The sequence below is a fragment of the Lathamus discolor genome, chromosome 5, assembly GCF_037157495.1.
Source record: "Lathamus discolor isolate bLatDis1 chromosome 5, bLatDis1.hap1, whole genome shotgun sequence".
NCBI lineage: Eukaryota > Metazoa > Chordata > Aves > Psittaciformes > Psittacidae > Lathamus > Lathamus discolor.
In genome coordinates, this window is record NC_088888.1 from 39878538 (window position 1) to 39891778 (window position 13241).

The window sequence follows — 13241 nt, forward strand, 5'->3', positions numbered from 1 at the left end:
TGGCATATATGATTAACTAGTCTGGGCAGTTTAGACCATTTTAGCTTTAGTCATGCAAAGCAGAAGTTCCGGGATTAGAAAATATGAGAGATGTGACAGAGATGAGTCAGGGCTTTCCACGATGAAAGATTAGAAGAAAAAGCATGAGTGCCAAGCAGCCAGTAAACTTAGCTTTTGCTTTGTTTCGGTTGAGATTAGATGGTGTGGTTATATCCACTTACCTCACAGAGACTAAGGTGTTTTGTATTACAGATAAGGAAAGAAGGCTCTGATACCATGGTGCTCTATCCTTCAACCTGTGTTGTTCTTGGAGGTTCCCATCAACAGGTATCCAAATCCTTCTTGAAACAGAGTTGTTGGTCACACTAAGTTGTATGAAGTGTCTGCTCTAAGAAGAAAGATTGTCCTGAAATAGTCTTTTTTCCTGATTGTACTAGTCTGCCTGCCTTCTTTCTTTTACCCCTCTTCTTGTTTTTATTGTGTATCACACACTCATCATTTACATGCATTTCCAGCCTATCACAGAATTTAGCCATTATTCTTTATTTGCTCTCAGACTGCAGGAATAGTTGGTTAAGTAAAATGCCTGATGCCTGTTACTGTGAAACCTTAGTCTCTTTGGCTGGGTTTGCTCAACAGTCACGATTTTTCGGCTGAAGTCTGCTTGTCCACATATCTCCCTCCACTCTTCTACATACAAGAGAAAGAGCTATGGTGCTGAGGATCCCTTGTATTGAAAAATTATTTAAAAGGATGATAACTGCTGTATGGAGGCAAAAAATCCAAGTAGATGACATAGGAATTGCTGACAGCCTTTTCTGAACACTCTTGGACTCAGTCAGGATAGGTCTGTGAGTCCTTAGGGCAATATCTTTACAAGTCATCTGATAACATGCTTGCAAATGTAACTATCATGTTGGGATGTAATTAGGTAATAAGCAATAAACAACAAGAGCTTTGTAGGGACATGACTGAAAGAGCTGTGTATTGCTATGTGATGCTGGGATTTAATAAAGGAATTTCCATCTGAACTGTGGAAGTGGGCTAAAAGTCCATGGACTAATTCAGTATTTTAAAATCAAAAATTCACTGTGGATATCACAGTGTGGTTCTGCAGGGAAACTGTAGCCCAGTTTTCTCATGTCTCATTTCTCCTTTACTGGATTGAACACCACGCACCATGGAATACAACTTTACAATACAATTCTCTTCTTCTCTTGCTGTCCTACTGGGAGCCTGTCTGACAGAGATGAACCAGAGCAGAGTGCATCAAAACTTCATTTCAGAAAGGAAATACTTCTTTCAACTCTAGGATTTTTCTCAAATGTTGAATTTTTAAAATGAAGAATTTCACATAGTCAAATATTTCCCTTTGACATAAGTTTTTCTGTTATTTCTGAACCACTTCTAATACTAGTCTCTTTTCAAAGAGAAATCATAGGCTCAGGGATAATTTGTATTTTTAAGGTGATCCAGCTTGAACACAAATACGAAACAAGCTCATGCAGAAGATTTACTGCATAAAGCCAGAAGGTCACTGAATGAAAACACTGAACTGTCTGTCTCTTGTATCCAGCATACATAGAATCATAGAATTGCTAGGGTTGGAAAGGAAGTTAAGATCATCAAGTTCCAAACCCCTGCCATGGGCAGCGACACCTCACACTAGACCATGTCGCCCAAGGTTCTGTCCAGCCTGGCCTTGAACACCGCCAGGGATGGAGCATTCACAGCTTCCCTGGGCAACCCATTCCAGTGCCTCACCATTCTCACAGTAAAGAACTTCTTCCTTATGTTTGCCCTGAACTTCTCATGTTTAAGCTTAAAACCATCACCCCTTGTCCTATCACTACAGTCCCTGAGGAAGAGTCCCTCCCCAGCATCCTTACAGGCCCCCTTCAGATACTGGAAGGCTGCTATGAGGTCCCCACGCAGCCTTCTCTTCTCCAGGCTGAACAGCCCCAACTTTCTCAGCCTATCTTCATACGGGAGGTGCTCCAGTCCCCTGATCATCCTCGTGGCCCTCCTCTGGACTTGTTCCAGCAGTTCCATGTCCTTTTTATGTTGAGGACACCAGAACTGCACACAATACTCCAGGTGAGGTCTCATGAGAGCAGAGTAGAGGGGCAGGATCACCTCCAACCTGCTGGTCACGCTTCTTCTGATGCAGCCCAGGATACGGTTGGCTTTCTGGGCTGCGAACGCACACTGCTGGCTCATGTTCACTTTCTCATCGACCAACAAGGAATTCACCTACTACTTCAACCTCACCAACACAATAAGAAATGAGTTTGATTCTAATACAGTAAAAACAAGCGATCTTGGCCTTTTTAGTTTTCCACCTTTTCCAGCTTTCTCCTTTATACCTGTAACAGAAATGGGACAAGACGCTCAGCTGTGGGAATTCATCACAAAGCCATGGCAATCAGTGTCAGTAAACCAGGTAACTATTCAGCCTCTGCACGTGAACAAAAGCTGCTCATTAGGATGCCAGTTTCAGGATTTGTATCTCCCACAGTTGTTCATCTTGCCAAAGGTTCAGCATGAGCATCTATATTAGCTGTGTCATTAGTTTGCTTCCAAAGCCAGTATTGACTTGTTCTCTTCTATTCATAGGTTGGTTTGGTCACAGCATTTGCTCTGCAGAACTGAGATAACACAAAATAGGTTAGCTTGTGAGCAACAACCAACTGAACTGCAGCTGCAGATAAAGAACCTGAAGTTCTGCATTTTTTAGGAATTCTATTTCTTCTTCCTGCCTCAGAACATCAGGTTCCTTCATTCTCTGATGTGGAGAGGTTAAAGACGTCTCCACATTCTCCCTCTCCTTAACGGGGACTTCCATCAACTAAGATATGTTCAGACTCACTTGAAGCCTCAGTCTTGTCATGCTTTATCTGTTGATATCAAGGACACATGTTCTTTCTTGCCCTACAAACAACACACCAGCATTTCTGTGTGGCGCTTGGCCATACAGTCCATGCTGCTGACCACAGTGGAGCCAGCCACAGGAAGGGCTTCAAAGGCATGTCCCAGGTGGGCTGTACTGTCTGCTTGTGCAAGCACTGTGGGCTGGAGTGCGGCTGAGCTGGCTGCACAGGGGAGAGCCAGGGTAACATAGAAATGTTCAGGGTACCACCAGGCCCCTAGCTAACACAGTCCCAGGAAAAACACACAGGATACAGCCCTGGCGAGGACGCACTTAACTGCACTTCAAGTGCTTACAAGGCACTTGGGTTAAAAAGCTAGAAGGTCGGCAGCACTACATCATCTGTCCTGTTTCTCTGCCTCACTGCCCTATATTTTTTTTCTCTCAGTTCCTGGCCTAATCTTTTAATACCTTGTTGTGGTTTGCACCCACGTTCCCACTGATAGGAATATACATTCTGATTTAGGAGCAGAGTTTACAAGCGTGACTCAAAGCATACATAATACCCATAACAGATTGACTTTTCTCCACCTACACTGCTGTGTGGACTGTTCTGCTGCAGTACAAAGAAATCAGACTCCGATCTGAGATATATTCTCAGCAAAGCCATTTCCTTAGTACTCATCCAAATATGTATTGGTGGAAGGAGATAACAAGGTGTCAGTCACAGAGCTAGACAACGCCTCCTCATCAGGCTGAATGTACTGATACTCCAAATGACTCTATAGTATATAAAATGCATAATATTTATACACACACATATCTTGCCAAAGTACTTACTTATAAACTTACCACTCTCCTGGGTGAAGAAACGCTTAGTTTCTGGTGGTGTTTTTGAGAAAGGGAAGGAAGAATCAGTAAGAAGGAAGAATCAGTAAGAGATTAAGATATACTTGATGGTTTATAAACCATATGATTCAGAAGAAAAAAATCAGGTAAAGAGATCAGTAAATAACTAAATGGACTGTATCTCTTTGATTCACTGTAAAGTTTTGGAGATATTATGGTGGCTGAAGACCAAAACCAGAGCTGTCTTTTGACACTGCATGCAGATTGAGTGCCATCCTTCAGAATCCTGAAACAGGCACCAGAGGGGTGACAGGCTGATCTCTCCTTTCCAAAAAAATGGCATACTGGAATTAATAGGGGAGAAGCCAAACTGCAGAAGCATAGAGCAAGGAAATGGTCTCAAAAGTGGTCAGCCACCAGCAGGTCACCGCTGTTCTGGGCCAAGCAGTGCCCCACTAGCCCTGCGGACAAGGTGCAGACATCTAGTGCCAATGCAGAGCCACTGAGGCATCCTTGGTGTGTGCTACCTGCCCTGCCTTCTACCACCGCAGCTTGCCTTGGTGCTAAGGACCGCACAGATCAATGGATCTCTGAAGCTGGTGCTATTACCAGCATCCATACCCCTGCATAGTGATGATGAGGGAGGTTGTGGCACTCACCCGCTACTGGCAATGATCTGGGCATGATGGGGAGTTCCAGGAGAGCCATGGAGACGGTGGCTGGTTGCCACCAAGAGCCACACGCAGCACCATGTCAAGATGATGAGGCAGTGGGGTTCATCCCTCACCTGGCAGGAGTCTGTGTCTCTTGTTTGTTGACTGTGCTGTGGCAGAGGAGGCAATATGGGAGGATGCTGGCCAGGACCTGTAAATATGTGTTTTTGTTTCCTATCACCTGTGATAGTCTCCATGGGCAATTACTAGCCTTGTTTTGGCAGCTTTAAACTAACGTACAGAATTTGTGAGCACAACAACAGGGAATAAGCCTCAGGCTGTAGGGTGCTTCCTGATCACAGCTAATTAGTTTTGCTGGGGATTCTTGCATCTTCTCAGCTACTTAAGCAAGCTGGTTTGTGTACCTGAGGATGGGATGAGGGTGGAGCCTCTGAATACAAAAGCTTTGAATGGGATACAAACCACTAACTCTTCTGAAAGGTAAGCTCAAGTCAGCATGGTGTGAACGCATGGCTTAAATCACAGCACCTAAAAAAAGTGCCTGCGTCCAGGCACTTTATTCAATCAAGGCTTTAATGCTTCAGTCATAGAATCATAGAATCATAGAATAGTTAGGGTTGGAAAGGACCTCAAGATCATCTAGTTCCAACCCCCCTGCCACGGGCAGGGACACCTCACACTAAACCATCCCACCCAAGGCTTCATCCAACCTGGCCTTGAACACCGCCAGGGATGGAGCATTCACAACCTCCCTGGGCAACCGATTCCAGTGTCTCACCACCCTAACAGGAAAGAATTTCCTCCTTATATCCAATCTAAACTTCCCCTGTTTAAGTTTTAACCCGTTACCCCTTGTCCTGTCACTACAGTCCCTGATGAAGAGTCCCTCCCCAGCATCCCTATAGGCCCCCTTCAGATACTGGAAGGCTGCTGTTAGGTCCCCACGCAGCCTTCTCTTCTCCAGGCTGAACAGCCCCAACTTTCTCAGCCTATCTTCATACGGGAGGTGCTCCAGTCCCCTGATCGTCCTCCTGGCCCTCCTCTGTCACACCAGGCGAAACAAGGCTGGGCTCTTCAAGCATTCATCCCCTGTGTCAGTGGTGAAACAGACTTCCGCAGTGGAAATGTGATTGAGTAAGACTAATTATACCTTCTGGCTTCCAAGAATAGGCCTTTATGTTAACACAACATGAGGTGGATTCTTCGCCCTAATTCACAGCCAAGAGCATTCCCCAGCTGCAGTAACCGGCACAATCTTCCAGAGTGGCCATACTTGTGTTTTCCCTTGTTGCTCACATGTCTCAAACATACTCTTGTATCACAAGCAGATCAGCCCCTTGTACTGCTCTTGGACATGGCTGTTATAGCACCACGAGGAGAATTAAGTGTACTTTGAAAAGCTTTTCTTCCCATACAAAACGTTGCATAAGAGTCAAAATTGTTCTGGAATGGGCACAGGTGGCCCCTCCCTTCTGGGGTCATTTCTTTCTCAGATGCTAAAGCCAAGCTGTTTTTCTCAAATGAAGATTTGGAAACACTTCTGGGGAGAAGAGGGGAAGCATTTCCTTTCTGGGCCTCTGCCCTTGCCCCTTCTGCTCTTGGGTAACTTCACAATCTGATGGATACAGAGGCCAGAGATGCCCTCCTGGGGCTAGGCAAAGGCCTGGAATGCCAAATTGTCTGTTCGACAGCTGATTTGAAAACAAACAGACCTTAAAATAGTATTTCTGCCATTGCATTGGCTTCAGACTCTCAGCCCTGTGTTGGACAAAGCAAAAGGAGCAGAATAAGCAGTGCTAAAGTGCCTGTTGTGCCTCCTTTGTCTTCCATATTACTCCAATGTCTGCAGCTTTTTATTTTGTCTCTTCTTTTATGTCTGTTTCTTGATTACTTTTTTGCTCTGCCTCTTCTCTCATCACCTATGTGCTCTGCAGCTCTCCCTTGAGGTGTTAACTTCCTTCTTGTGGCAACTTGAAGTGCCATACAAGACTTGAGAGACTGGATAAATGAACAGAAGAATGATAGAAAGGAGAAAAACTCTAAAGAACAAAGCCATGTGACTTTTCCCTTTACTTCAGTGCAGACAGAGCCCTCAAAGCACAAGTAAAACCAGTATGAAGAGCAAGTATCTTCATTATCTCCCTGCAACATCTCATCATTTCATTTCTACCCAGTGGTTCCGCACACTCAGTCTTATCGTAACCTGCTTCATAGAATCATAGAATCGTTAGGGTTGGAAAGGACCTTAAGATCGTCTGGTTCCAACCCCCTGCCATGGGGGGTTCCTTCCACTAGACCATGTAACCCAAGAATCCATCCTACCTGGCCTTGCCCTCCTCTTGTCATGCCACCAGCAGTCAAAGCTCTTCTCTCTGTACACACCCACTCCAAAATCACCCACTGGCTCCAGGGGGCTGCCTTCACCCCCTCTTACACTGTGCTCTTTCTACCTCACATAATAAATTGGATGATTTATTTTTGTCCAATTGTTTACATGAAGTCTTTATTTGGTACAGGTCTTCCAGGACTCAGACATACACTCAAACCAGGGGATCTCAGAAGCTTATTTGCTTTCCTAATTTAGGCAGAAAAGAAAATCTCTTTAGATTCACTGAAGAAAGGTTACCTGTTTGGAGGCTTTGTGCTGGCCCTCCAGTTCCAATGTCAGCCCTGGAGCTTGTCAGAGCACACACAGTGACCTGCCTTGACTTGCCTTTCACTCTTGCTCCCACACAGCTCTTCTACAGACCGTGGGTCATCACTAACCCACTTGCTGAAGAAGTCATGAGCTGGATTAGCTGGGGTTCCTCTCGCCACAAGCCTGGGAGCTGCCACTGACTGTGTGCAATTCCTCTCATGCACAACTACCCATTTTCCACCAAAATTAGCATGCCAGCATTGTTCCAGATGAAAGTAATTATTTTTTAAGCATGTATTTTAAACATTTTAATTACTGCAGCAACTCCCATCAAAAGATCCAGCAAAGCTCACTCCTCGGCTTGACTGGGAACAGGACTGAGCCTGAAACTTGCTTGAGTCTTGACTTACATTTTTGCTCTGAAAACCTAAAGGAAACTTCCTGTGAAGCACACTTTTCCCCTTCAGTTAGGAAATGACATAGTTGATTATGTCAGACATTATCTGATCGGAGAGTGTCAGAGCGCCTTGGCCTGGCTGACAAGATCATATCACCTCTAGCATGATAGTGCATCTGGGCTCCAAACTGATCTGGTCCTCAGAGAACTGCAGCTGCTGGACAAGCTGGGAGAAGAATGGGATGAAAATCCTGAATGCTTTCAGGAAGGAGTACGATCAGCTCAAATATGGGTGGGGGGGTGTGTGTGGGTGTGTGTGTGTTAATGTAATAATAAGAAATTGGGAAGTGAGAGCTCTCTTCTGGTCTGTGTTCCCACTTACTTCAGCACATTAATGGTTTACCTCAACTTAGGGCAAAAAAGAAAAATATTACTATATTTTGCTTTGCAAATGTTCTGCTCCTGGGAATTCTGGATTCCAGCGCTGTGCCTGCAGCAGTAGTACTAGTGAAATCTGCTTATTTAACTTGAATGTATTTCATAGGTATGTCTGGGACTTTGACTAGCGGAGCCTTCAGCATCCCGTTTGCTTTGTTTTGCAAGTTCTGCAAGCAAGAGAGTTGTCTGAGAAGGAAGGCAGCCATCGCCTGCGATTCCCTGGGGACCAGAGCAGCCTTAAACAAATGCAATAGCAAGTGTACGCCCTTGTGCCCAGAGTTCCTCATTCAGGGGAGCTGAAAAACACGAGAAGCTGCCACAGGGCTCATGCTGTGCCCCAGCAAGAGCAGCTGGGGTATGGCAGGTGTGGGTGCCGTCAGCATAAAAAAGGAGTCTCAGCAAATGTCTCCTGGCCTACTTTGATTACAAAAGAAGAAAAGCCATTTGAATTGCAGCACTGGTTGGTTATTGTTTTACATCAATGTCATCTAGTACTCAAGATTTTTCTGAGTCTTTTTGAGTAGTGGAGTATACAAACAAGTATTTAAACAGCATAAAGGGGTTTTTGCCATTTCATTCAAAACTCAGAGATCAAATGGACCAGAATAAGGATTTCATCCCAAACTTATTTATTTTTTCCAGTTTTCATAGTCTTATTTTTAAAGAGCAATGGTAAAGTTTTATTCTTATTTATATACTTTTAAAATGCCCCTGGGCATTCCCTGCTAGCTCTCTAAAAGCAGACTGATAAGGGGGTGCTTCGCCTTTGTTGACAGGAGATAACCCTGGACACCCTGGGAAGGTCACAGTGACAGAGCTGAGTACCCAGCCCTTCACAACACATGCATTGAGGCTGTGTCTCAGGGCTCAGGGAGCACAAGCCTATGACACAACCAACCTATCCCTGTTCTGCTGAGTACAGAGGAGCATTGACATTAGCACACCAGTTAGATCCTTGGAGACAAATCACAGTGAAATCCATGGCTCATGGAAAATGCAGCCCCTCTTCCCACAAAGCACTGAACGTTATCAGCTGTTAGTACCAGCCTCTAAAGACAGCGAGTCACTGCACAAGATTACTGAGGAAGACTTCACAGCCCGCCGCACAAGCAGATTTGGAGGGGAGGGGAAACAAGCAGTGGGTGGTGTCAGAACCACAGTGTGATAGAAACAAAGCATTTTCCATTGGCAAAGAAAGGCAGGTTTTGGAAAGTTAAAGTGAACTATCTGTTTTCTGCTTTTCTTTTTCAAAACATTGCCCTGTTTTTGTGGTGAAAGCTCCTTGCTGCAGGCTAGGAGCTCCTCATGTCAGCTGCTCCAGCCCTCTCCACCGTCTCTGGTCAGCTGGATGGGCTTAGGGCTGATGTTACAGATTAGAGGGCGAATGTGCAAAACCCTGAGAGAAGTGGTAACCTTCAGCGAGGAGGAAGTGATGTGCAGCTGAAGGTTCCAGAATCTCCAGTGCTTTGTGCAGCAGCAGCAGCAGCCCTGCTCAGTGTGACCCCGCCATGGGCCAGCAGCCACCAACAGGCATGGTTGATTTCTGCAGCAGGGACACTCAGTAGGGAGCGCATGTGGAGTCAGAGGTGCCAGCCAGACTGTACAAGTGTTTGGGAGTCTGAAGCTGGTGACAGGTGCCTGTGGGATTAGGAAGAGCATTAACTGCGTTCCTGTCCCCCACCACCAAGCTCCTCTTCCTGCTAAGTTACAACACATGTCAGATACTCATCAGTGCAAGCTGTGGAGCAAGAGCATCTCCCCTTCCACAGGGATGCCTCTGGCTGCAGCCAGCCCCTGGACACCCTTTGCCAAGCCCCAGCCCCAGCCCATCCCCTGGAGGCTGCCCAGCTGCTGGAGGCTGCAGGACCACAGGGGAGGCCCAGGAGCCCAGCACGTCTCCTGTGGCATCGGTTCCCATGACCCAGTGGCCCTATGGAACAATTACATCAAGCTGCTTCAGTCCCACATCCCAGGGGAGGGGGCAAGTTCTGAGCACTGCAGGCAGCTGTGGGAGCCTCTGGGTTTGCAGATCCTCACATTCATGTAGGAATGGCAGAGACCATTGTACGTGTTCCATGCACAGCACAAACGGGTTCCAGTGGGTGAGTGGAGGACTGCCTGATTTGGTTACGCTGGCTGCACTTGTTAGCAAGCAGCTTATTAAACAATGAGAAATTCTAGACAGCATGAACTTTGGTAACCAAAAGCTGGAGGCAAAGGAGAGATTTCTAGCAGCATCTAAAGCAAGCCCAGACCATGCTAAGAGCTCTGTCTGATCACAGCTGCCAAGGTTTATGGGACAGGTAAATTAAGTTTGTATTACTCCAAAATATGGAATGAGGATTGACAATTACTCTCCCTCTGTGTAGAAACACAGGTGAACACCAGGGGTGTCAATGGGTTGGACCAGGTCCAAACTTAGAAATACTGTAGGATCTCCTCAATTTGTGTGTGCCCAGGTGTTGCTAATAACCCATCTTCATGCTGTAAATAGCACTACTGGTTGTTGTTTGTTTGGCTGGTTTTTAAGTGGATGTGTTTCTGCCAAGACACCACACGTTTCTCCTGCATTGTTACCATTACCTTTTGCAGATTTCCAGCTGATAGATATTTTGAAAGCAAGCCTAACTTACAGCACTGACATCAGGTTCTTTGCCAACAGACTGGCTATTGCCATTTTCTTTTAAAGCTTGGCTGCAGAAAGTCTTGTCTAGGTCTATGGCTTAGCACACTCATTCCAGAAACAGAACAGTGTCAATCACTCCTGTGTGAAGAGGCCCTTGGCTGTCCTATGCAGAGAGCCCCATCTCTATCTTGCTGGTGGTGATACGTCTGTCTGTTCATCTCTACATGCTCACCTTGTTGGGGAGAAGTTGCAAGAGGATTTGACTACTTGCCTGATAGGATGCCAATGGGAAAGACACATTTGAACCCTCCCATGCTGAGGATCCAGGTCTTGTTCCCCTGCCCAAGCTGCATGAGAGCACTTCAGTGTGCAGTCCCTTGCTTCACAGAGAGCAGCCCTTGCCCAGGTAGCCCTCAGAGCTGCGAGTGCCCCATGCTCTGTCCTTGAAGGGAAGCCCAAAGGAGCTCACATGGTGATTGAACTACTGTTTTTGTTAAAACCACAAACTTCAGCAAGGTAGGTTTTGCAGCGAGAGAAAGCACAGATGAGCTGGGTGAGAGACACTGAGCATAACCTTCGCTCATCCCCCACGCATCCCAGCATTACGACTTTTCTCCGCTTTTCATGGTCTTCTACCTTGCAATGAATTCACAGCTCCTCAGGGACCTCTGGCAGAAAAGCTCCCCTTCCATGACCTCTGCTTGCATGTGTTCTCCTTCCAGTCGCCATCCTTGCTGAGCCTCTGCTTCCTGCCTGCCCCAGCTTGTGCCCTGCAATCACCATCTTCTGCCCTGAGAGCTCCACGTGTCTCTAGGGTTAAGGCATAGATAAGGTCCTTTAAGTATAAGGAATGTTTGAAAAACTATGGCTACAACATTTCATGCACTGCCCCTCAATTAATCCTCTGGGAGGGGTTCTCCAGTGGTGGGGATCACAGCAACCGGTGGAGAGGGGCTGCTGGGAAAAGCCATAGGAAAAAGGGATATAAAACCAGAAAACAAAAGTCAGAACTACTGCTGCACATGGTGAACAACACAGACGTGTTGAGAGAGCAGTTGTAGAACAGGGTTTTCCCATGTTTAGGGCATACACTTCATCAGCACACAAAGGTCTGAACCAGCTGTGGTGCTGCAATACAGCTGAAGGCATTTTGGCTTGTCAGGCTACCTAGCGTCAACGGGGTGAGTGATACAAGCACTTGGCACCAGGCTGTTTCACTCAATTCATCCTGCAAGACATTTGCAACGTCACCATTCCAAGATACACCAAGGTTTTAATCTATAATGTGTTATGAACAAATGCATAATATTGAGAAGAATCATTGATTCACACTGTTGGAAAACAGAGGAGTATATGAAATTTTCTTCTATATAAAGAGAACACCGTGACTTTTAAGAGAGGTAAATCCTGCTCTCCTCCAGTGCCAGTGTGTATCTGCTGTATCAGCACTGAAGCCACAAGAAGCAAAAATGAAGGAATATTTAAGATAGCATTGCCTTTTCCCTGCCTTCTCCCCAGAGCAGAGATGTTCTCTCAAGCCCCACATATTTAATCTTGAACACATCAAATAAAAACCAATGTATTAAAAATCTAATTGTTTTTGGAATATATTGTGATCTGCAGTGCTCCATCTGCAGAGATATACTTTCAATGCACACCTTCACAACTTGAATTCTAACATCTTGTTTCCTTGAGGGTTAGAATTATCCTTTGAAGCCTTGCAGCTGAAGTACGAGTGTCTCACAGTGCTGAGAAGCAGGTGTGCCATAGCTGCTGTGAGGGACTTTGCTGTGGTTTTATCATTGTCTTAGGTCTGATTTTCTCAGCTGCCACTCAGCAACTTTAACGCATCCATCTTCAGAGCCAGTTACAAGGCAGGTTGCACCACCGTGAGCTGGCTTCACCAGAGTCAGATGTACCACTTGCTCCTTGCAGAAGACACACGGGAACAAGCATAACCTGAGCTACTTCTGATACTTCCAACTTCAGTAACAATTCCCTGTTCTGGAGCAGAAGCAAGAGCTGGGGTTGGAATAGCCAGATTGGCATGTTCAGGGAGACTTTACCTTGATCTGCAGCCTCCCAGAAAAACTTGCACATCTGCTCCCACAGCTAGAAGCTGCTGATAGGCTAGCCCCCAGCTATCCATTTTCACGGGGATTGAGTGTAGTATGTCTGATTAACTGACAGATCTCTTTAAAAGGTTCTGGACAGCAGTTGATCTACACAACACACAAAGCCTGTGCTCTCCTTGACATAAAGGGAGTGCCTAATTGTGCTAAAAAACCAAAAAATCATTACAAAATAAAGAGGGAGATACTTAACACTGGCAGCTGAAGGAACACTGTGACAGAAAACCCCATTGCTGAAAGGGTTACTATAAAGAAAAAGATCATCAAAAACTCAGTCACTTGTCTGACTAGGAGCTGGCTTGTGAAATCAGAGCTGTAAACCATAAGCTGTGCAGAACTCAAGAGCCATGTCTGAAGACATACTGCCCTTTTCTCCTGGAGAGCAGCAAACAATTAGCAGTAAAGAGCACATGATCCTGGGGCACACCGCAGTACTGTGCTGCTGCGCAATACCCTGCTGCTGCTTTAAGGTGGCCTGCAGCAACTCCCACCTTACAGTCAACTAAAGGCAGATTCTACACATTAGATGATCACGGGGCCCATCCAGTTAGGTCTGACTGATGAAATCTAGGGACTGTTATTTGCAAACCATGGATCAGGAAGCTGGTTTTGAGAAGG